At 33.6% G+C, this 25,237-nt stretch overlaps 1 protein-coding gene across 1 annotated transcript in view; it reads left to right on the plus strand.

The window, feature by feature from the left end:
- The window catches only part of LOC118198069 (galanin receptor type 1-like), a 677,895-nt gene that overhangs the window by 303,250 nt on the left and 349,408 nt on the right, over positions 1–25,237 (plus strand). Inside the window, exon 2 of the mRNA XM_085811151.1 lies at positions 23,652–23,742. The gene's annotated coding sequence lies outside the window, so the exon portion shown is untranslated. The remainder of the gene's footprint in view (positions 1–23,651; positions 23,743–25,237) is intronic.

Here is a 25,237-nt window from a genome sequence, read left to right on the forward strand (position 1 = left end):
CTCGAGCGGTCGGTATTAAGGGAAGAGGGGCGGGTGACTGACCCTCGGATGCGTCTCCCCCTACCAGGTGATTTTTCTGAAAACTGGGGTCGGACAAGTCGGTTGTCCGACAAGAAAGATTTGTAACAACAACAACAAAATGAAAACAAAATTTATTCGCCAACAGCAAAGAAGTAGCAAAGAGTGTAATTCTATGAAGATATAATAAATTCATTAATGACATGAACGCGTAGTACTGTTGGACGTTTTTGTAATTATTTCATTACAATTTTTGCAATATGATGCGTTTCCTTCTATAATGTATGGAATTTTTTTTATAGTATGATATATTGTTTTCATTTATTTATTTGAGCATATTTGGCATTTAAAAAAATTAAGATGCATTTTTGCCTTATTGAATTTACTTAACTTATTGCATTTTTACGTGCTTGATGTTTGCAGTTATAAACCAGTTAGTTACAGTTATAACTTAAATGTTGAGGGTTATATCTCTATATAGCTGAGTTAGACGCCGAAATATAGGCGGAACCTCTACTGACGGATGTTCACGATATCCGTGTTTGTGTTCCCATGCTGGAAAATTTTAGACAACATGTCACTAACGGCCACTTTCTTTAAGCTTTTGAGAAGGGCATTTTTGAAGTTGCAGGAGCAATTTTTTCTCTCGGCTGATCTTTTATAAATAAGGTTCCAGCGGCCAGCGAATCGTTAACCAGTTGCTCAGAGACCTTTGAAGAGTTAAATTGAGGGAATCGTGTCTTTCAGAGTTTATTGTGTGACAAATATTGGTAATCTATAATAGTTTTCAAGTAATAAACTTAATTTGCGTAACGCTATGTCTTTCTGTTTTAAGCTCTTTTACTTAGCTTTGTACTGATATTAATTGCAATAAACTTATGTTATTGTTGTTGCTAATGCTCACTTGTCTCACTTGTCAGCCCAAGTCCACGATATTACTCGTGGCAAGAAACGCAAATTTTCGCCTGCCGTTGGCAACAGCCAAGCAGCTTACAGGTGACAGTGAGATTTAGCTGAATTCCACCCCGCCTTTTGATGGAGAGCAGGTGGGGGGGAAGGTACCGGTCCTAAGGTCTCCCACACATCTTACCCAACAACCAGCCTCTCGAGAGGAGTTTCGGCTCGCCAAATATTTAGAGTGCCCCCATGCTGCACAGACATTATGCATTTACAAACATCTATGCCTTCTGCGGGATTTGCATCCGAGCCCTTCGGCACGGCTGTTAGCGACGCTAACCATTATACCGATTGGGCGGCAATTCTTTCTGTAAGTCGAGATTATTTGCTTGAAGATATCTCCACAAAACTCTAGCCGCAATATTAATTTCATCCCGAAGTAGCTCAGTTTTCATTTTCATTTCGAAACTTCCTTAAAGATACCTTTTATTGTTTTAATTTATAGAGTTGTTTCTTATAGGTACTTTTTATTGATTTCTTATTTTTTATTTTTTTCAAATTAAAGAAAATTAAAATTTAATTAATGCATTTTAAAAGTATGCGTATAAGAAATTCGAAGGCTAAATCTAGTACAGCAGTGATTCTTTTAATGAATGATGTTCAGCTTCTAATATGAATATGATTTTCATTAAGCATCGTAATGTTGCTTGATAATTTATTAGCAAATGGAAATATATGTTTTAATTACCCAAGTTAAGTATTTGATTTATGAATGGAAATGATATGTTTTATTTTGTGAATGAAGGAAAGAAGTTGAGTTTTAGCTTAGATTTTGTTTAAGTATATATTTTAAAAGTGTTGAAATTGTTTTAGTGTTTTTATTAACCTGATGCAAATTTCGCTCATGAATGGGCCTTTAAAATGCAAAATGATGAGATATCGAATGCTGAAGATCTTACCTCAAGGTATCCGTTGATATTTAATCAAATTTGAATTACGTAAAAATTTCTTTTTTTCTCTCATTTTTATTCGATTTATTTATTTTTAATATAGAATAAATAGATCACAATTACGCATTTTACACTTTTCTGTAATTGTCTATCGTGATAATAAAAGCTTCGCATCGTTTGGAAGCAAAGACACAACCTCATAATTATTATTTTTAGTCCAAAGGGGCTTTGTTCCTGAAGGACTATTGTTTTCATTTTGCGATTTTGTGTTGGTTCACTATAAATGTCCGTTTCACTTTGCAAACTGTTGCCACCAAATGTTAGAGTCCTGCATTATATTAGAAGAAATTAAATACTGAAAAATCTGCATAAATGTAGGCATATTTCTCGCACTGTGATAAAACAACGGTACATAGAGCCATCGAAATTTTAAAGACGTAATCCTACTGCGAATATGGGCATGTAGAAGCCCAAATTTGAAATTTGGAATTTGTTTTATTATCGGTTTCATCTTTTGTAAATCTTTAACTAATTTTTGATTTAAAAAAATAAAGGATTTCAAAGCTATCCATGGCAACGTTGTACAGAAAACATATTTTTATCTCCATCGCGTGTGACTGTGTATCGGAAATTCTAAAGTTATGCTCAATTTAAAACTATTTTCCGATATTGCTGTTGAGCTGCATTTTATGGTTTAAGTGCGAAGAGCGTGATATTTAATAAATAAAGGTAGCAGACAAAATGTTAAAAAAACGCCCCTTTGACCGTAATTTAAAATCTGAAACCTGTCAGATTTTTATTTTTATTTATTTATTTTTTTTTTCATGCATTTACTCAGTTATCTTGGATATTAGAAAAACGTTATAAATAAAATTTGAAAGCAAAAGAAACCATAGAATCTACCTTTTGAATTGTGTTTCGAAAATTAAAGATCAGCATTGTTAGATGTTATTAATATATTCATATAAATACAGACTGAAGCAACACGAGCATTAGATTGAACAGGTGTTCCATGATATTAATTTGAAGCGAAATGAATCTGACAGTTCGAATTATAGAAATTTATGTTCAATTTTGGTGCTTAAAGGTAATAGATATTGTTATAATTTTGCAATTTGTTTGTGTTTACAGCTTTTACACATTAAAAATTATTACATTCTACCCTCAAGATTTAGCACAATATAATTATTATGGCTTACTATACAAAATCAAGTGTCTTACAATATTTTTATAGATGCAGATATACGTAAAATATGTGGGACGCCAGGGATGTAGCATAGTCCAATTCCTACCTGCCCGTAATTTTAATCACTAAAAAATTAATTTCTATACATAATAAGTGTTCCTGCGATTTTCACAAAAATCCATTATCCGCGACGAAAACGGATCCTATATTTATTGTTCTTGGAATGCACTGAACTTTATTTAAAACGTACGAGAAACTAAAATTAATATTTTGCCAAGTTTTTAAAATACATTCTGGTGTACCATGAGTAAATCGACGTTTAGAATGCCCAAGAAATTAAGGTTTATCTTTTGGGGTTTTGGTGCTAGAAACAAAAAAACAAAAAAAAAATTAAAATTAATTAAACTAAATATTTGATAAGCACTCGGATACTGTCTTAATGAACTATCAGATGAATTTATTGATGAATGAATATTTACGAATATAAAACACGGATGCTTCGAAGTGGACAGTGTGCATAATGACTATATACTACAGATAAATTATATATTTTATTAACACTATAGTAAGTACGTAGAAAGAAAGGATGAAAAAATTAAATCTTTTGGTTTGCACCGAACATTTTTTTTAACTGTCTGGAATGAATTTCATCATATATTAAAATGTTCGGTTGGAGGGCTAGGTTATTGAAAATTTGATAATGTGTGTGTGCGTGATTATGGCAAAGCCTCGAGGACTATCTGCCTAAGAGGAGGGATGCCTTCGTGGAGGACTTTCTAAGGGAAACTGGCTCGTATACACGTTACAAAAGGGGAAAACCACGAAAACGCCCACGCAGCCAGCCCGTTCGCGAGATTCGAACCTCGGACCGAACTACCAGTGTTCAGCGACTTTACCGCTCGGCCGCTGGTGGGCGAAAAATTGATAATGCTTAAGCATTTTATTTTCTTAATTTTAAGCATTGTATTAAGCAAGCATGTAAACAAACTTTTTATAAGCAAGCTTAAGCATTTTATTATTATCTAAGAAACAAATGCTTAAACATAATAAAATGCAGAATTAAATCTTTCCAGGATACATCTTAAGTCCTTTTTGTCACATTTTCTACAGTTTAGCTTTCTGTAATCTGTCAGATACTTTCTATTAACACAGCAAAAAAGTCATCATTCTTTCCCACGTTTTTTTTCTCCTTATACAAAATTGCGAGGAACGTGATGAAAGGAAAAATATCCTTAACTTCACCGCAGGAAGTAAAACGAAAACGTTACTATTTTTTTTTTTTTTTTTTTTTACTGCCCAACGTGAATGAATAGCAATCATCAAGAGATTTGGTAAAAGTCAATGTTGTTAGTTTTGATAAACCAGAAATCTTCTTTTTAGTTGGATGATATTTTTCCGTGGCAAATACTTCCAAGCCCATCATTCGTCTTAAATGTTCTAGCACAGTAAAGAAGGTCTTCCGATTCTTTCTTTAGATATTCTTCACAGTATCTAGACTAAAGAATAAGTCCGGCTATATTTTGGCTCAATTATATGCAAATGGATGCTATAGTCAAAGAAATTTACTGTTCTTTTGTAAACAAAAATACATACATTTATTTCCGAACTGAAAGAAAAAGAGCTGAAATATTGGTTTAAATTTCACGGATATTTAAATGTAAAATGAAAATTTTAATCTTTAAAACCTCACTTAACGCACATATTAATTATCTGCATGATTGTGAAAAATGGACAGTAATTCCAGTTTGTCCGTCCTTTATTTCTTCCTTTTATGCCCTTTTTTTATTTTTTTACATAATCTAAATGTTCTCCTTTTAAACTTTAGACATAATAAAAAGCAATCTCGCAACAGTATTAAAATATGGGTTTCTTAAAGTACTGCTGTAGTGAATAATCCAGCGAAGAATCCGAGAAAGTTGTTACGCAGGTGGGCATTAAAATTTGCACACTAAGAAAGAAAGTAGCTAGCAGAGTCATATTTATAATGAAAGTTTGGGATGCTTAAATTTCTCGTACATCTGAGGCACAGAAATGCAGAAATAACTATTCCGAGGACATTCCTGGTAACAATAGTACCTGTTATACTTCTGGGCATCGATCACACTTTGGATGGTGTTTACATTTTTGCATTCTTAACGGTTTTAACTGTATGCTAGAGAATTCGTATAGTACTCTATACTGACTATTGTCATCCATATTCTCCCTTTCTTTGCAAATATTGGCTAAAGACATTTTCATAAGATGCATCATCTGGAAAAACACGCCGACAAAGTCAGGAATTCAGTGTTCTATATATTTAGGAGATGAAGGACAGTGTACTAAACATGCAGCCTCGCATTGCCTTACTGAAATGGTAAGAATCCGAGAATATGGCCCAGCTGCTTTTATTAAAATCTCATAATAATAACTCTGGCGATACTAAACTAACTAAATCATCGACTATGTGGGTTTGAGATGAACAGAATATATACTTAATATCATTTCGTGCAAGTCATCTAGGTGCTAGACTGGTATAACGACGAAGAAAGCGAGCTTTTGTTAGGTAGAAAAATGTCTGAATTTATTTACAAGAGAATTAATAAGCGTAATTGTAATTATTTCAGAAAAAGCAGAATTATTTTAGCGTAATATTGTTTCCTTATGCTTTGATTTAACAAGGAATTTTATTTCCCTAAATTATTTATCTGAAAAGCAGTGCTTCAATGCCAATTTTTGTTATTAAATTTAATTCAAAAATTGTAAAAATAAGGAAATAATCCTTATATGTAAAATCTGGAAGGCTGGCGAAACATATTTTTGTTTTGTTGTGCCATTCTATTTCAAAATACGGGAAGCACGTAGAATGATCTCTAAACTTTTTCCCATTCTTTCTTATGTTAAGGGGTTGGATTATATGATATCGTTCAGTAAAGGCCAAGGGCTAATGTTAGGTTACGCGAGGAAGTCAACGTGTTCAGGCGTGGTATTGCCCACCGTTGGTACTAGTTTGACTGGCTGCGCTTGCGTAAAAGGTTGTTTTTGATTAATTTGGCGAAATAGTGGTTATAGTTGTGTTTAGGGGGTGAAAAATTCTGTATTCCTGGTACGCTGGCTGTTTTTGTGATTGCGCGAAGGATTACGTGCATTCGTCACCTTTTTCCTCGACTGCCTTTGGTGTTGGTTGCTTCAAATATGCTCCTTCACCGTTCTTACCATTGGAAGTTCTTGGGAGTTGAACTTTGGTATGCAGTCTTGATGTTGATAAGTAGCATGCGACATGCGACGGAGGACGTGGGCACCATCCCTCTGCCAATTGGTTAATTGGTATAGCGCCACGTCCACCTTTATCTAGAGTTTAGCCAGAATAATTAGTTGCAATACAGGGCCAAAACAAGAGCATAATGATACATTTGGATGCACATTTTACAGAGTTTGTGAACACAGATTACATTGAAAATTTAAGTACATTTGGTTACATTTTACATACATTATATACAAATTTAAGATATTTATATCATATACACTGCTTTCGTATGCATTTACGTATTAGGTTCATTAAATGGTGATATTTACATTTATATTGCATTTACCTTATGATACATTTACATTACATTACCTTCACGTCTAAAAATAAACACTTATAGAGGGCACATGCTATGCACATTGTTTACTGATTGCCTATGTGCACCACCTTTAGAGATTCATTACATGGTGTTGTTTACATTAATATTACATTTGCATGCAATTTTTGTACGAAGTTGATTTTAATTCCCTTGGTCTTTTTTTAACTATGCTTGAGATGAAATTTTACTACTCAAATTCAGTGGCAGTTTGAATGCTTTAAACTTAATGAGGCTTTCGACTGTTCAGTATTCTGTTACGACTTTACAAGAAGGCTCTCGTGAATTCCTAATTCTTCATATGACGTGGATGTCTGGCTAGTATGGGTCACGAAACGGCTTTGGACATGGCGTACGTACACTTCGATTCTGATCATGAACAGGACTCGTAGCAATTATAGCCTCATGAACAATGCACGGCGTTAGTCTCAGATTACATATGGATACATAATGTAGGCAACTATTAAGTTTGATGTCTAGGAAATGAGATATGGCTGTACGATTTCTACGAATGATAACACGAGACGATAAGGTTATGCAAACAAAATGTTATCGTCTTGTACAGCTGTGAATATCAGCCGTTTAGATTTCGCCCGTCGCCCTCAAAGACACATCAGTTGAAAATACCAATACCTATCATTGATTATTGACCATCTTGAGTAGAAAATGCATGAACAGAATAATCCTCATTCACAATAAGTTACTATTCTTCACATTCGAATTCCTAGACGCTCCTATAATGAGTTTGATCGCCTTTCACGAGGCATATCAAGTCTTCCTGCATAAAAACAGTGGGTAAACTGGATTTCTAAAAGCAAAATTGGCATTTGAATCAGCCTTTTCATACAGCTTGATGTGTTTCTATTCTTGTCTGTAATATGAGCCTGCCGTTAAATATTAATCCTTTACATTTCCAGCATGTTCTACTTTCAAGTGAGTTTCGGGTTTGTTGCGCACTTCTATCATTATATAGCGATTTTATGGTCGAAAGTATACTTAGATCAAAATTTAATTTTAACATCATATTAGAAAGTCTGTTATTTATTGATTTATCCCACCCACTAATCTATATGACCTGTCTAACCTTTAAAGTACTAGTTTTGCAACAATCGCCCATTGGGAAGATCGTATTCCACTGCATGAAAGAACCTCATCGACAACTAATTTTCCCCATATCGCGTGAAATGTACTTTATTCTGATGATTACCCACATCGGGTTGAAGTTGCATAATATCATTACAGGAGAGTGCAAAATAGTCCCTATTTCCTGCATCTATGATGTTCAAGCACGAAGTCTACTGCAGTGTCCGCCGAAAACACCGTGGCAAAAACATCGTGGAGAAAACAACACAAGGTGAAAACGTCGTTGTGTAAAATATCGTGGGAGAAAAAAGCAAAGAGAAAACATCGCAGTTTCAAAACATTGTGGTACAAAATATTGTGGCCAAAAATAAAGTGGTTCGAAAACTTCGCAGTTTAAAAACATCGTCGTCAAAAATATCGTGGTAAAAAATAAAGTACTTACAAATCATCGCATGATAATAACATCGCACATATGCATTTTTCATGTTTTAAAAGTTGTAAGTGCGTTTTCGGATGATGATCTGGGAGCGCAGGAAGGAAAGAAGGATAATTTTACATCTATATTTCGTACTTTTGAATAAAGTAATAATGTTTTTTATGAAAAAATAAGCAGGAAACTTAAGCATTTAAAAATTGAAAATGATTAGACAATTAATGCAACTCTAAAGCAATTAATAGAATTTTAAATTTTCATAGTCAATTAACAAAGATTATTAATAAATTTATCTTTTTTTATAAATTTTTACTGATAATTTTTCAGGAAAAATACAGTCTAAAAATGTTTAGAAAAAAGTAGATAAATAACTGCATGGGGTTGCCTCTCTACAAATTGATTAGTTAATTATCAAATTATTTTCTTTCACGTTAATTAATCTGTTATCATTTATGGTTGTAGTGAAAATTATATCATTTTTGTTTCCGTTTACTCTTAAAGTGTCAGTAGCATTTTAGCCCTCTTTCCTTCTTGCGCTCTAAAATTATTGTGTGAAAATGCATTTAGTACTTTTAAAACCTGAAAAACGCATGTGTGGGATATTATTGTCCTGATTATGCTGATATATATTATATATGCCTTTATATTATTATGCCTTTATATGAATTATGCTGATATTTTATATGAATTATGCTTCAAGCGACGGTTTTCGTTAGAACTAAAACATGAAATTTGGATAACGGTGGTTCGTTCACCTATCCTATACATATTTTGTTTAATTTTAATTTCTGGGCCAACGAACAGATCTAGTACACTACATCCCTATAGGCAGTATTTAGGATGTTGTCACGCATCACTGCAACATCCTCGGCAGCCAGATATAATGACGAAATCTTTCCAACTTTTGGCGATTCTATGCGCCGGCCATAGCTAACATGTGTTATAGTTGTCGCTACTTCCGTCGAAGCCTTTTGTTATGTTATTGATAAAATACGGTTTCCAAGAAACATCAGGTACTTTCATTTATCGCGTTCTCTGCACTTTAGCATATGATAACAGATTTTCAGACACTGCATAGCACAGTCTGCATATTTCACAAGTGCACATCTGTGTAGCCACCGAGGAAGTGGCTCTTCTAGGATGGATCAATGAGCATCCAGTAATATTTCTGTCAGGCCACATGACCTTTCGCGTGCTTTAAGATTTAAGCAAGATGGTTGAAAACATTCTGCCACGCAATTTTCTGTACAAAATAATTAAAGCATCGTCGATTGCTTCTGAAAATTTTCATTTTAAAGTTAGATCAAATATTGAAAATTATGAAGATTTCACTACCTGGTTGAAATAAATACAAACACATGTTGTATACTTCGCAAAAATATCGATGTGAAATATTGCTTAGTAAGTGGTAAATAAGATGAAGAAAGAAATATGTGATACACATCTGAGTCCCAATGCAATCTTTACATAAAACTATGCATGTGAGAAAAATATTTGCACCAAATGAAGAACATCACATGCAGAATATCGTGGTAATTTGTGATCAGTGCTGATATTTTGAAATAGATATTATTCACAAAATATGCGAGAAATCTAGAAACCATTGGCAATTTTCAGGTATTGTTACATAGACAACTCAAATATTAGTTACATAAATTATGAGTGCAAACTCTGTACTATAGCTGCCTAAATTATGAGTGGAAACTCTCTCCAAAGCAATGAAGTTTCCGGACGACAGTTAGATTATGAGCCTAAAGTTGTAAAATATTAGATGAATATTAAGATATATAAGGGGTATCATCCCTATACCGACAATGTTAAATTGGCCATTTTCGATGTACCTTTTCTCAAAATCTGTTGTAGATACACTCTTGAAATTTTTTGTGTAATTAAACTACATCCATCTGATTATATGGAAATAAGCTTTTGATACATTTTGAATTTTAGAGTAATTTACAAAACGTTTTGTTAGACATCGTAAAATTTAAATTGGAAAGAGTCCAGTACAGTGCTTCTCGCATTATAACTGGCTTGCGCAACAGTTGCCCGAATAAAATTGCGTTGTATGAAACAGACCTTCAACCCCTCAGTCTAAGAAGAAATGCGGGCCTCGTAAAATATTATAATAAACTTCTCAGTTACGGCTCCCAGAATAGAAATTCAGAATTTCTGCAGCATTGGAGTAATAACCAAAGACTTAAAAAAAAGTAGTCCACTTTGTCAAATTGAGTATGCTGGTATAATTGACCGTAATGTTGAGCAGCATTCCTTGAAACAATGTTTAGATCCGTCTGAGGGACTCCCTGGAGTCGGATTCCATGCGGAACTTTCGTCTCGAGTTTCGAAGAAAAATGATATTCCGGCCCTGTTACGACAATCTGCCTTGGAAACTATACATGCAATTCCCGCTGAAGCTACCCTCATCTATACTGATGGGAGTAAAAGCGAGGACTTTCGCTCCGGTAGTGGTGTTATCATTAAATGCACAGATGGAAATATTGTCAAAATAAAGAAAAGAAATTCTAACTTCAGTTCGGTTTTTAAGAGTGAGCTTATAGCCATCGAAGAGGGACTAAATGCTGTTTTGTACTTTACAGATCTTAAGGCAGTATGGATTTTGTCTGACAGTCGTAGCGCTATCAAATATCTTTCAAACTGGCAAAGAGTTGGTGATAGGGCCGAAGCCGCAATTCTTAGCAAACTTAGGCAGGTCTCGTCACTCTGTGAAGTGCATCTTCAGTGGATTCCTTCCCATGTTGATATATGGGGGAATGAAATGGCAGACATTCTGGTGAGGGAGGCTTCTGAAGAATATTTGCCAAGTATCAATTCACTGACATATCCTGAACTGCATTCCATTAGAAGACATACTGAGAGGCAAATTTGGCTCGTTTCCCCGAGTCATCCCTGGTATCAAACTGATTGTCCTGGAAGATCCCTTGCTATGGATTGCGAAAGATGTGCTCAGACAACACTTTTCCGATTCTTCAGTGGGCACTTGAGGTTACTTACTTTTGAGAGTGGTATCAAGAGGCACCCAATTTGTTCTAAGTGTCACAATGCACCCGCATCACCGGCACATATCCTTGAGCGCCTGGAGTCGTCTCTTGTGGACCTTTACGGGTCTCCTAGGCTTGTTTTCAATTTTCTAAATGTGAATGGACTCGTGGACCTCGTCTAGTATATTCCTAGGCATAGAGATTAGTAACAACAACAACAACAAAAAATTAGCACTTTTTCTCACAAAATTTTTTAAAAATTATTTTGTTCTTAGTATATCAGAATAAGCTCATTTCAATAAATATTATGAAACCTAATAAAAATGGCATAAAAACTTTACATACCTGCGAGTAGTAGTTTCTGAGAAAAGGTACATCGAGTATAAAAAAGTCACGTTTGGAGAAAAAAGCGTTTTATGTAAAAAATCCTCATTGATCAAAGCATTCGATGACAAATTAAAACTAGATTTTTACAGTTCTATTTTTCATAGAGATTAACCCTTTCGCCGTCCTCTCCTATCTGCGAAAATTTCTACTCAGCGGCCCTTTGTTTTTCGCAGCGTGTAATGTTGTTTTCTTTGTACATACATAACATTTGTAGCGGATGAGTGTAAATGAATATTAAGTAAAATTATAAGGAAATAGAGCATAATGAAAAAGTGATGATATCTCTGCTTATTTCTAACAGCAAGATTAATTTGATAACATTTGATCCAGGCGATCCACTCCTTACATTTTATTGTTGTAATCTTTTACAATTATTGGCTTTTCTACAGTTCTTTTCCGTGTTTCAACATCAATCATACAGTTTTTATAGACTGTACTCATCAAACGTATATCCTTCTTGTCTTTCCAATTCACAACCTCATTTTTTCTCTTTTTCTGCTGAGTAGATGTTGAAGAACTCTCACTGTCTTATATCTTATGTAAAATGGCGCGAATATTCATAAAAAGCGGAAGGGGAAAATTCAATTAGAAATAGAATGCCTGATTAGTACTGCCCTCTAGGAGGTATTAAAACAAACAAAAATAAAAACTCAAACAAGTAAATATTTAGAAAGCGTTTTAAAAGTTTAAAATTTTTTTAATGTAGAAGAACGCTTCAAGCGCGTTACGGCCGCCCTGCAGAAGTTTCACTTGAATGCGCTAGACGCGTTATGGATAAAGATGGTATTTTTAGAGAGATAAAAGTGCAGAGAATTTGAAAATGCAAAAATCCGAAATCATCATTTTTTGAAGATTTTGGGGTTCTAACACCATTAAGCATCTGAACACTTACGACTTATTTGTATAAAGCATATTATAAATTAATTAAAACAAACATATTAAAAATTATAAATTATATAATATTACTCATTAATAGATCAATGCGATATATAACTTAACGAAGTGAATAAAAGTGTTTTAAGGACATTTAATCTTCCCTCAAATTCTGTATTTATTATCCAAGAAGGAAGATTACTCATAAATAATTCGCAGAAATGTCTACTTAGAGTGTACTATCATTCAACCGTTTCTTCTGTTACGAGTCTCTTTACGGTGCAAGCCTATTTCGTACCTTTCCTCAGAGGAAATGAATTTCCTGTTTCAGATTGGACAAAAGAGCTCCGAAATAAATCCCACGTCAGCCATCCCTGACAAGCAGACTCAAGTCGGAACTCACATTGTGGCGAATGTCATCAGGAGTTTTCTACGATTGGTTTGATGAATTCATGATGATATCGCGCACATTCACACTAGCTTATGAGACGATGGAACAACGTATAGCAAACAAAAAACAAGCTATGGTGTTTTATTTATAAATTGTTTCTGTTTGTTGTAAGTTTTTAGTCCAAAGGAGCTTTATGCCTGAAGGACTATTGTTTTCGTTTTGCGATTTTGCGTTGAATCACTATAAATGTTCGTTTCACTTTTCAAACTGTTGCCACCCAATGTTAGAGTCCTGCATTATATTTGAAGAAATTAAATAATGCAAAATCTGCATAAATGTATGTATATTTCTCTCCTTGTAATAAAACAATGCTACCTAGAGCCATCGAACTTTGAATCACATAATCCTCCATGGGCACGTGGATGACCAAATTTGAAATTTGTTTTATTACCGATTTCATATTTTGTAAATCTTTAACTAATTCTTGATTAACAAACTCTAGGATTTCAAAGCAAGCAATGGCAACGTTGTACAGAAAAAACATTTTTGTCTCCAGCGCGTGAGACTGCGTATCGGAAATTCTAGAGATACGCTCAATTTAAAACTATTTTGCGATATTGTTGCTGAACTGAATTTTAGGGTTTAAGTGCAAAGAACATAATATTTAATAAATAAAGGTAACACACAAAACGTTAAAAAAACGGCCCTTTGGACGTAGTTTTAAATCTGAAACTTTCCAGAATTTTTTTTTTTATTATTATTTATTATTATTTTATTTTAGTTATTTCAAACACTTTATTCTGCTTTAAGGTTTCGAGCTTGAAAGTTAAGAATCATCCAGAAAATAGTAGTCACTGTGTTTAGTAATCTTACATAATGTATTTTGCTCAACGTTTTATATTTATTAAAAATAAATCAATGAAAGAATAATGTATTGCTTTGTTATTAACAGTCTCCTGTAAATTTTATTTTATTTTATGCTAAAAATTACTTTCTCCCCCCCCTTCGGTTAGCATAATCGGTGCGTATTCGAGAAGTCTAGGTTTGAGTCCCGGCGAGGGCATCAATCATCTTTCATGTTCTGGTTTTAAAATAACTTAATGACTTTGCAGTGGCACCCGAACTAAAGGTGGTGGAAGATAATTCGTCACCACCAGGATTTGGAGATTGGATCCCCTAAGCCTTTAAAAGGGGGATAGGTTTCTCCCTCCATTCAGCATGCGTTCGTAGTATAACGGTTAGCACAATCGGTGTATATTCGAGAGTTCCAGGTTCGACTCCTGGCGAGGGCATTGATCATCTGTCATGTCTCCGGTTTTAAAATAACCTTATGATTTTACAGTGGCGCCCGAACTAAAAAGAGGTTGTGGAAATAATTCGTCACCATTATGGTTTAGCAACCGCGTCCCTTAATACTCAGTCGCCCTTTAAAAGGAGGAGTATATAAAGCATTTTCTCCCTACTTCCAGCCTGTCTTCATGGTGTAACGGTTAGCACACTCGGCGCGTATTCGAGAGGTCCAGATTCGAGTCCCGGCGAGGGCATTGCAAATTTTTCTCATATTACGCTACTTCGTTTCTACAACAAACGAGTTTATATAAATGGAGCTGGGCATGTATTTATTAACTGCGTATTTTAACCTTATATGGCATTACGTCTCGAATGAGGAATCACAGCATCGCAGTCATTATTATATAAATTTAGAACTTATATATTTTATTCCCGTTTTATATTTTACTTTGCTTGAAAGAAGTGTAATGGGTGATTTTAAAATCATATACTGAAAAGTTCCTGTAAGATTAGCTCAAGCAAAGAAATAGTTAACCTTTGCTGTATTACTCATAGAATATATATTGTTCGTAAAGCTCTATCTATGGATAAAAACTTAGAAGAAAATGTTCTTTAGATACCTAATTATAAATATCCATTCCTCAGCCAATTCCTTTTTCTGCTCCTTCTAATCTTCCCTTTCGCTTCCAGCTTCGCTTTTAAATCGGATTACAAAAGTTTTCTCTAAATCGCTATTGTGTTCTATTGGAAGACACAGAATCTGAAGCTACGTTCTATAGTATATTTTCCATTCTTAACTTCGCCATCATCCGGAGAAAAGTTTATTATATTGCATTCAAGCGTATCTAAGGATTAAGCTACTTTTGAAAATATACGTACATCATAAAATATATGTTAGAAAATCAATAGCTCTCATCTATCCAAATATGCGTGCACATACTATATCTATATGTGAGTTGTGAAAGCTACTTAAATATTTTGAATCTTACGTGATATTTTGACTAATGAGTTTTATATTTTTATTTAATTTACTAACATTTATATTTAAAGTGAAGCTTATCTTACACTCCTTTGTTTATGTCGAAATATCCCTAACACCAGAAAATATGCAAATTTAATGTCGCGCCAAACTGTTTAAAAATATGAATTAATTTTAACCACGAGGCTGTTATTGTGTTCGGGGCGTAACCGCTGTGTCTTACTGAGCGTTAATTGCGGCTCTGCTTATGAACATGCTGCTCACCGATAGTAAAGCTGTAGTAACTATGTCTTAATTAGTCGCTGTGCGGTTGGTAAATTATCTACAAGTTCAGATATAGTGTAACTGACTAAGTGTTTAGTTAATAACCCAATGGGGCAACTTGCCTAAAAAGGCTTGTTAATTTCGTTTTGGCATTTTGCGTTGGTTCACTATAAACGGTCTTTCACTTTTCAAATTGTTGCTACCAAATATTAGAACCCTGCATTATACTTAACTAAATTAAATTATGAAGAATCTGCATGAATGTATGAATGTTTCTCCTACTGTGAAAATACAAAGGTACCCAAAGACATCACATTTTGAACAACATAGTCCTCCACTTAAATATGGGCATCTGGAAGTCCAAATTTAGAATTTGGAATTTGTTTTATTATCTATTTCATGCTTTGTAAAATTTTAACGAATTTTTCATTAACAAACTCAACGATTTTAAAGTGAGCTATGCCAACACTGTACGAGAAAAAAGAAAAAAAAAAATTCTCCAGCGCGCGAGACTGTGTATCGAAAATTCTAAATATATGCTCTTTTTAAATCATTTTGTGATATTGCTGCTGAACTAAACTTTATTTTTTAAGTGCGAAGAACATGAAATTTGATAAATAAAGGTAGAACACAAAACGTTAAATAACGTCCCTTTGGACGTAATATAAAGTCTGGAAGCTTCATATTTCATTTATTTATTTAATTATTTATTAGTTTTAAATTTGAAATTTCCAAATAATAGAATCGTAGCGACTAAGGCGTCTTGAAACGCTTTTTGTACGACACATTTTCGGTTTAGGTTGCTTGAAATTTTGCTTTATATTCCACGAGGAGTGGGCTAACGAATTTTATTTAAATTTGACTTGCGTTATGCGTTGACAGTTTATAGGTAACTATAGATCTGAAAAATTAAGAACCTATCTAGACAAGTTAGTGCTACGTTTCTAATATTATTACCAAATGTACAGACGCGGTAAGATGGGTTCCCAGTAAAGCAGTTTTAGGGTTGCCATAAAATGACAAGATAAGGCAAGGTTACCCCATTTGGCGAGAAATCGCCCATTTGGCGACAAAATTGGCGACATGGAGAACCTTCTGGAATGAATTCTTACCGGTTTAGCCCAGAATGTTCTCGAACACCAGCCAAAAGCTGTATAAACCCTGCTGGTACGCGGAAAGTCAGTTACGAATCAGGGAGTGTCTCCTCGAGAGGGCGAGTGAGTGTGTGCCTCGAGAGTGCGAGATAGTTATAGACTCGAGAGTGCGAGATAGCTCGAGATAGTCTCGAGTTAGTGCGCGCGGAGTCGATCGAGTTGACACCCGTAAAGCGAGTGCCAAGTGGGTCGTCGAGTGCATCGAAGGTGTCTTTTAGCGTATCGCGGTTAGTGCATGGTCGAGAGAGCGTGTTGAGCTCCGGGAACGACTGAACCGAAGAGTCGGGATCCGTGCTCTTTGTGTCGTCGAGTGCATCGCGAGTTGTAGCGTGGAGAGTCTCGAGAGTACGTAGAGTTCCGAGAACGACCAAGCAGTGTTGGGAGCTGTACTCTGGTGCTTTGCAGTGAAGCTGTCTCCACCGTGATAGCTTGATAACCTGAAAGCTGTGCCGCTGATCGTGTCAGTGTGTATATAACAGTTCGACGACTGTAAACGAGATATTGGAGCTGTCCTGATTAATATCGGCTAAATAAAGTGTGTTTCGATACTTCATTAAGTGTCGTCGTTATTCACTCCAAATCTTCGAACCCCGTACGAACGTGAAGGAAGAGAAAAACGCAACAACTGGTGTCGGAAAAAAAAACGTTACAATATTAATAAATACATCAGAAGGTTTTTTTTAAATAACCTGTATATTTAATTTGAACTTCGAACAGACAAAGGCAAGACTTGTGCTACAAGCAACCGCTTGTGGTGATGTAAATTGAGCAATAACACCCACTTAAATTCAAAGACGGGTAACATGGTCTAATATTACATGTTAAAAAATGCTTTAACCTGCCTCAACACTTTACCTGCGGGTATGTTTTTAAAGTATCGGCTAGAAGCAATTATGATTGATAAGCAACAAAGATAATTAAAATTAAGCGTTTTCGGCCTAAATTTTAGTTTTACTATGTTTCCCTATCGACTTGATTGGAAATTGATTTTAGTTGTGTTGCTTTTATAATGTTTAAGACAATAATTCAAATAATTTAAATGCTAATTTAAGCATATGAAGTAATTTGACCTCCAAGTAAGATTATGCTGAATTAACGTCATTAGTGTTGCCGTTTTTTTAGCTTCCATTCGCTAGAGTAAGCGGATTAACTAACTCTTGAATCCAACATTGATCAATTATCGACTGTATTTTGAGACACTGCAATCCGAATAAACGTAGAACCAATAAACATCACATCCCAGTCAACAGTGATAGATTAGTATGTCCTACACTCTGAAGTTTATGATCTTCTTGAAAGGAAAGAAATATTATTGAAGACCTTGACAAGTCTATGTTATTCTTTCCTCTGAGTAGCTAGAAAGAGTAGTCAGACTTCCTGAAGTTGTGTTCAGTGTTCCCAGAACTTTTGAGAGGCTGTAACGTGATTATTTTCGCTATCAGGTTTGTTTCTTGCTATTACTAGTTACTAACACTAAATCCTTCATCCGTTCCTTGATGTTTACATTATATGTCAGATGTATATCCATGATATGAAATGAAAATACACCTTATTTCGGACTTATGATAGTTTTCTAATGATACAAACGGATCCTTTTATTATTCTTATACAATTAAGATTAAATAGAACAAGGAGACATAGGTACTTTAAATATTCACCAAATAATGTATCGGGTCAGTCCATAAAATCGTGCGCGTTAAGAGTATGCGTGGAATTCACTAAGACGCATTTACTAAAACAATTTCAATTTGTAACTTGTTGAAACTTGTTATCCTTTGACTAACATATTATTCAGTTCATCACCAACTTTCGTAAATATGGAACGCATTTTAGTACCCACAGAAGATGAATATAGATAACAGTACAAACGTGCTGTGCTACATTTTTTATTTTCGTGTGGTGAATCTGTCAGGTTTGCAGAGATAAAAATTAATACTGTACATAGTGAACACACTATTAGTGTAAGGACTACCCAGAAATGGTTTAATAAATTTAAAGTTGGAAAAAAGCAGCACGGATGATGAACCCCGTTCAGGACGTTTTGAACTGTTAGAACCAAATTAAACGATTCATTCAGAAGTTTATAGTGAACAACTTTGCCGTCTAAACTCATAATTGATCAAAAAAAGCCCACGATTGGTGAATATATCAAGAAAGTGTTGTTTCATCATGACAACGCTAGACAACATACGGCTCGAACAACGCTGTAAAAAATGAGTGAATTTAATTGGGAACTTTTGCCACATCCTGCTTACTCCCCAGATATTGCCCCAAGTCATTTCTTTCATAAGGGCAAATGAAAATCCATTACCTATGCGAAATGGACATTAGGTCTTGGTTTTCGATGTAACATCAGTGTCCTAAGGACTCTAGTTCAAGGACTCTTTAGGTTTACGTATTTCTCGAGATACCTCGCGCTTAAACAACTGTATGGTTATTGATCTGGTCTCTGAATTCCTATCAAACTTCCACACTATGCCGTCAGCAAATAAAGCACTCTTGACTCATCTTGTAGATGAAAAAGTTGTTCAAAACATTAAATGGGTTCTTGGAGAAAATTTATTGAATTATGAGTGCAGTGAAGGAATATCAAGATTTTTTTAGAAGACGAAAATATAGATAATACTAATATTAGGCACTCTGAAATTCTAAATACAATAAAAAGTATTCTTTGAAACAATCCGCTGCTAAAGTTTCGGAAGGTAATAATAGTCACAAGAAAATTTGATAATCATTGCATCGATTGAGAAATAATGAATATCAAGCTTAAAACATTTATCGTGCTAAGTTTTCAATTAAACAAATTTGTGTGATTAAATCCCTTATAACTTTATTATTTTTAATGTATTAAATAACATCTATAAAAGGTTTATTACCGTAATCAAAATTCCGATAATTTATTATATTTGACATTTCAAAAAGCAAATTTTCGAGCATATGAGATTGTTTGACTTCGTATCAGTGCTACGAATTATGACAGTTAATATTCCCCCTTCTGCTCGAGCCGGGATAAAAGACAAAAAAGCCTACTGATTTCTGCAGAGACCTTCATATAAATTTTGTTTAAGTTGGGAGCCATTTTTAAATTTATTTTATAGGTGGAATTTGAAATCGCAACCTTTTTTTCCATGTGACCAGAATAATGATGCAGAGAGAATTGTTCTTTGAGAGCACTTATCAAATCAAAGAATCTTGCTGAAGACATTGGACATTCCCTATTTACTAATTTTGTTCAATCATTCGGTATGACTACTGATATTAATACTAATGTATCATGAATTATCACATTCTTACGAGCATTCACATACGTATATATTGCTTATATCACGTTTCATCATTTTGCGTTTCAGCTGAAATATTAGTTGTCTTTAAGGCAGATGTGAACAGCATATTTAGAGTTCAAGAGAATCCAGTTAAATATTCTTGGAATTAAAAACTTTAATTAATTCGCAAAGCGAATTACGTGCTTCCATACCTCAAACGTATGGAATAGCTAGCAACAACAAATTAACTGAGCGAGTTATGAGTTGTTCTTATACCTATTTTCACTTAAAATATCTGATCCGGACACCACATGACTCTCTTCCCAATAAATTATACACATGTTTGATTGCATTTAATTTAAACTTATTTCCTCGATTTTCATAAGTTTGAAATGTAAACAGATGGCGACATTGTTAGGCTTAGTAGAACTTAAACGAACTTTTAAATAGCTGATAATTCTATAACTATTGCATGCAGATTAACTAAAGGCATAAAAACAGTAACAAGAATATAAGAACAATGTAATTCAATCACTTTCAAAGCGAAAAATGAACAATTTACACACTTATATAACTGAAACAATTATAGCTCACCAATCCGGATACCAGAGTGGATATATATATACATATATTTGTTGGGGACGATTGCAACCAAACAGGGATGTGCACATCAACACGTTATAGCAATGTTCCACATAGAAAATTTTGTTCTGAGGATACATTTTTTTTAGTTATGCGAGGTACATACGTACATACGTACGTACGCACGTACGTACAAACGTCACGAAAATAAATCTTCTGAATCCATTTTATATCCATTTCACCATCCATTTGGGGAAAAAAGAGTCCTTTATTCTGTCCGCACGTACAGATGAAAAGCAAAAACATCGTTCAAATGAAATGGAGAACGGTCAAAATAGATATCATAGTTGAAAAATGATACCCAAAATGTTTTGGGATTACAATACTTCCTTTACTTTGTACAAGAAAGCAAATAAAAAACAAAATTTACATTCGAATTTATGCAATAAAATTAATTTCACGAGTTAATAATTGAGAAGGTAAATAAAAAACATTTCATAAATTTAAAATTAATTTTAGTCAGTATTCCTTTCATTTAAAAAACAAGATAAATAATTTATAATAAAATAATATTTGGTAATTTTTTATCTAAATTTAAACGTTTTTCAAATATACTTATAAAAGTTATACCATATCCGCTTTAAACATTAACTGAAATAGAATATTGTGGAATGCTGACTACATTTTGATATATAAAATAAATACATATATGAAATAAGTATATCAAATAAATTTGATATATAAAATAAATATATATAAATATATAAAATAAGTATATCAAATAAATTTGATATATAAAATAAATATATATAAATATATAAAATAAGTATATCAAATAAATTTGATATATAAAATATATATAAATATATAAAATAAGTATATCAAATAAATTTGATATATAAAATAAATATACATATTTGATATATAAATTTTTTTCATAGAAGATAAGTCGTTCAGAAGCACTGTAAATTTAAGTATTTGCTCATAAAATGCCATATGTGTTGAGTTTTATATTTTTCCACCATTGCAATAAAGCCGTTCTTGAATGTTTGTTGGCAATTTTCCGTTTCATAACCATTGGCGTAATGTAAGCAATACATGCATTCCTTACAGATTTATTTCTTCTTTTAATTCACAAAACTTTTCCGCGCCTGATTTGGGTAAAACCACATTATTCTGCAGCGTGCATTCGTTTTATTTCTAAAACAGAGAGTATTACTATGTATTTCAGAAGCTATGTTCGGTTATTTCTGTATTTGTGTAAACGACGCAAGAAAACACGTTGTCGTTTTTATTAAGGATCTACGCTTTTGTGTTCAGTGCCAAAATTTCCAAGTTGTTACTAATGCAGAAATTCACAGTTTATCGATGCTTTTTATTGGCATTTGGGTGAGATTCAGGCCAAACGGTTTACTTATATCGATTAAGGCATGTATCAAAAATACAGTCTGAGATGATTTGATCGATTAGCGATAACTTTTTGTCGGACATGTCTTTTTGTTGAAAGGCTCCTGAGAGAATCTTAGTGTTGAAAACATCTCAAATTATTGATTTTTCATTCTGGGAAGAGTAAAGCTTGTTTCTACGAAGAAAACGACGATTGAATGACTAAGAAATATCTTTATTTCATAATCTGGCTTAACTTTAATTGCTTACGAATAGTAGTGTTTCAACATAGAAATAAAATTTTGGAAACAAAGGATACAATTCGGAATAATGAACTGACAAGTGTAAATTAAGAGACAAAGAAATGCAAATAAATTCCATAGTTATATAACAAGAGATTAATATAGTTCAAGTCCTTATTAATGAGTTGATATCGAACAAAAGCGTTTACGAACCGCTGGTGTTGTTCTTTAGCAATAGCCGCCCACAGTTTTATGATGCTGATCTTAATTACATTCCTTTGATGTTTCGTTAAATTTTTAAATAGCTGTTAAATAGCTGATGTCTTTTCAGTGTCTCTCCGAATTACCAAACTTAGCTGCTATCAAATGCTCATATCCCGGGGGACGGGCAGGCTGCCTTGCCAATAGCTTAGATAGCCCTTCATGAAAGCATCCTTTCCCTTAGGCAGAGAGCTTTCGAGTGCTTTGTCAAAGTCAAATATACAAAACAAAACCAATCAGTCACTGATGGTGGAAAATAGGTGTATTAAATAAACTGAAATTTTTTTGATTCACCCTAGGACAACAAAAGCCTATAATACATGTTCTTGCCTAGTTACAACGCTCCTTCGCCTTGGCAAGCCAGCGTTACATTTGTATGTTTCTTAGCATTTATTCAGATTCCAGGGGATCTGAGAAAAAGGAGTCACAAACAGATAGTCTATTTGAAATTACCTTTGATAATTGATTCAAACAAAGAGAAAGTCGAATGTAAACTTACCCAATGGGCATATTATATGGCCTTGGTTTTCAGCGAAATCAGTGAAAACTAAACCCTGACATCGTTCTATGCAAAACACTTATAAAACAGCATAAGCATTTAATCGGGAATGACCAATGATTTCAAAATCAAAGATCCATTGAAACAAGAGGACATTGCTTCAATAGCAGTAACACTTACAGCGGATGCAGGTTTAGCAGTCATTGTGCCAAAGTATTTTATTTATAAAGAATAAAGCATCGATATTACTTGAGACAAATCGATATTAGTTGATGCATGGTTCTTGCAAAGTGGTAAGGCTAATCCAAATGAAGAGGCAACTTGATTTAGCTTTTAATGGTACATCTTTATTCCATAGCTTTAATTCAATTTTTACAGTAGATCATGCTTTGCATCATATGAAATTCTCTAAATCACATATCCAATAGTAGTTTAAACCAAGTACGACTAAAGTTAAACTTTATGCGTCATTATCTTTTCTGACAAAGAGAAGATAGATCAAGTAGTAGCGAGATGTATAGCAGAGGAGGAGAGGCGAGCTTCAGGCGCGCATTCAGTATTTATAGTAGCGGTTACGTAATAGGCTAGCAAATTCTAGAAGGTACTGGTCTAGGGGGAAGATCCTGAATTGCAGAAAGTTTATTAAAGTTTGCGTGTTCGCGAAAAGCAAAGCCATCGTATTTTTTTATATTTTACATATATATATATTTGTATATATATAGTATATATATATATACTATATATATACAAGTATAAATATATACAGAGCCTGGGAACTCTAATTCCACAATAAAAGATCACAAGAACTTTAATATCTTGGAAATATATCTTTGAAACTTGTATGAGTGATAAACACTACTTATAAGGTCACGTTCAGTAATTTTTTATTAATATTTTATTTAATTTTTTTTACAGAATTTTGGTGAGACATCTTGAACAGCACAGGGAACGAATAGCAAGTAGACGATTTCTTCTTACCTTGACAACGTTGAAACAGGATTTGTAGGTAAGTCTAGTAATTTTGTTTCGACTATTTCTGGACTAAAACATTTTTCAATACTAATTTATAAGTCATTTATTAGAATTTAATTTTAGTCTTCTTAATTTAGAGCACTAAAATACTTTTATTATAGTAAGTTGTTTTTGTTATATTGCATATAGAAGAAATCTTAGTGAATAAACTACTTGAAGTGAACTCAAGGAAACTTTCATATGCGGTAAGAAAGAAACTGGAGATATTCCAGTGTTTCCTGCTACAGGAAAATATTTTACCAACAGAGAAAGGGAGCTTTTTTCCATTGCATTGTATATAGTTTATGCCTTTAGTACAACCATGGATAAAGTAATCACTTTGCCAATTTACAATAGTTCCGCTAGACTTCCTTCAAGAAAGTACCCATAAAGATGGCACCGGGGTCGTAAATAAGATTGCGTTGTACCAAGTCATCCTTTCAGCTTTATTCAGTGCATAGTTAGATGTTGTTCCACCGACTTCTCTTACATACCCTATACGTGACGAGAATATAAATACGAATGTGCTGAAATGAGTAAATGCTGTATGGAGACCCAATCAGTGTATTCAGTCAGTGCGGTTTTGTCAAAAATGTTCTGCCTTTAATGAACCACACGATGTCTCATTGATTAATTTGATAATACATGGGGTAACAAATATTACACACTAAGCAATGCAAAAGCAATTACTAAGCTGCATTTTTAACATTCACGTTCTTAAATTTTTGATATTATTATTATTTTTTTTTTTTTAAATATTTTCTCTCGATATTTTTCTTTCATTACGATGCAAATCATAAATTCCTAACCTCTGTCAGTGCTGAATTAAATAATTTTGTGCGGAATTTCTTTAAGCGTTTTGTTTCAATAAATTTAGGGAAAGAGCAAAATAAAATTATGGATTTTACTCTTTTAACATTGTTTCGAATTCCGTTCAGTCAAAACGGAATAATAAAATATAATCTAAGAAAATTTCTTTTCAAATTTGAATTTTGTTATTCTTGTTTCAACACAATATTCAGTTAGAACTAAGGATTAAATCAAGCATACAATACTAAATACACATTAGTATAAGAAATTTAAAGAAAAATAAACAAATGCAAATGTATCCTGAACAAAACTTCTGAAGAATATTTAATAAAGATGAATATTTTGTTTGCTTTTTAATGTTAAACAAACTTTTCTTCTTTAAAGCAAGTCATCTTTTAAATTACAATGTGCAATCATGTATATAACCAGTATTTCCTACGTCCTTTGTTCCGCTAAAATAATCTAAACCCGCATTTCATAGTAATTTTGAAATAAAATATCTCGCAGCCCGAAGTACCTAAGAATCAGCAAAACTTTATCAGGACTTGTGTTCCTCTTTACTTGCTTTGGAAACATGAACTGTCCTGACTCGGAACAGGAAGCTTACTCAAGCTATGTTCAATAAATTGTAAAGTAGACAATACACACAGGAAGAATATACTAAAACCTTTATTTTTCTA

The sequence above is a fragment of the Stegodyphus dumicola genome, chromosome 2 (assembly GCF_044657685.1).
Source record: "Stegodyphus dumicola isolate Sdum_Otavi_A_Nest chromosome 2, ASM4465768v1".
Lineage (NCBI taxonomy): Eukaryota > Metazoa > Arthropoda > Arachnida > Araneae > Eresidae > Stegodyphus > Stegodyphus dumicola.